The following is a 1,154-nucleotide window of genomic DNA, read 5'->3' on the forward strand; positions in this document are numbered from 1 at the left end:
CGAAAAGCGCGTTCTGAAAGGGGTGTAAAATACGTGTTGCTGCGGTATAGAGGGAGGGGTGGAAATCGTGGTAAACTCGTCTTCGTAGTTGAGCGAGAGAGTAAGTAGTATAGGGCATTATCCATTAGTAGGCGACGGTTGTAATGGTAGTAAGAATGTACGGCCGTCTTTGTAGCGGACATGGGAGTGGGAAGCATAAGGGATGAAGCCGGGGGTAACATGTCGGATGCGATCATACCAGCACTAAAGCACCGGATCCCATCAGAACTACGAAGTTAAGCGTAGAGTAGTAGTAGGATGGGTGACCTCCTGGGAAGTCCTAGTGTTGCATTCCCTTTTTAATTATTTTTGTACGTACGTGAGGAACAGAATGCACGTGCGTGATATATATTAAGCCTGTCATCATATTTTTGACATTTGCGATATGTTTTAGCTCGGAGCTCATTAGTCACGCGTCTAGGGAGAGTTGGGGCGCGAAAAGCGCGTTCTGAAAGGGGTGTAAAATACGTGTTGTCGCGGTATAGAGGGAGGGGTGGAAATCGTGGTAAACTCGTCTTCGTAGTTGAGCGAGAGAGTAAGTAGTATAGGGCATTATCCATTAGTAGGTGACGGTTGTAATGATAGTAAGAATGTACGGCCGTCTTTGTAGCGGACGTGGGAGTGGGAAGCATAAGGGATGAAGCCGGGGGTAACATGTCGGATGCGATCATACCAGCACTAAAGCACCGGATCCCATCAGAACTCTGAAGTTAAGCGTGCTTGGGCGAGAGTAGTACTAGGATGGGTGACCTCCTGGGAAGTCCTCGTGTTGCATTCCCTTTTTTAATTATTTTTGTACGTACGTGAGGAACAGAACGCACGTGCGTGATATATATTAAGCATGTCATCATATTTTTGACATTTGTGATATGTTTTAGCTCGGAGCTCATTAGTCACGCGTCTAGGGAGAGTTGGGGCGCGAAAAGCGCGTTCTGAAAGGGGTGTAAAATACGTGTTGCCGCGGTATAGAGGGAGGGATGGAAATCATGGTAAACTCGTCTTCGTAGTTGAGCGAGAGAGTAAGTAGTATAGGGCATTATCCATTAGTAGGCAACGGTTGTAATGATAGTAAGAATGTATGGCCTTCTTTGTAGCGGACGTGGGAGTGGGAAGCA

General features: G+C 46.9%; 1 non-coding gene and 1 pseudogene across 1 annotated transcript; both read left to right on the plus strand.

Moving 5' to 3' along the window:
* Nucleotides 1-224: 224 nt before the first annotated feature.
* On the plus strand, nt 225-334 carry LOC123178639 (uncharacterized; annotated as a pseudogene).
* A 364-nt stretch (nt 335-698) lies between these two features.
* LOC123178638 (5S ribosomal RNA) lies at nt 699-817 on the plus strand. Its single transcript, XR_006489737.1, has one exon. It is a non-coding gene; the product is annotated as a 5S ribosomal RNA (ribosomal RNA).
* Nucleotides 818-1,154: the final 337 nt, after the last annotated feature.

This window comes from Triticum aestivum, unplaced genomic scaffold (genome assembly GCF_018294505.1).
Source record: "Triticum aestivum cultivar Chinese Spring unplaced genomic scaffold, IWGSC CS RefSeq v2.1 scaffold121872, whole genome shotgun sequence".
NCBI classification, from domain to species: domain Eukaryota; kingdom Viridiplantae; phylum Streptophyta; class Magnoliopsida; order Poales; family Poaceae; genus Triticum; species Triticum aestivum.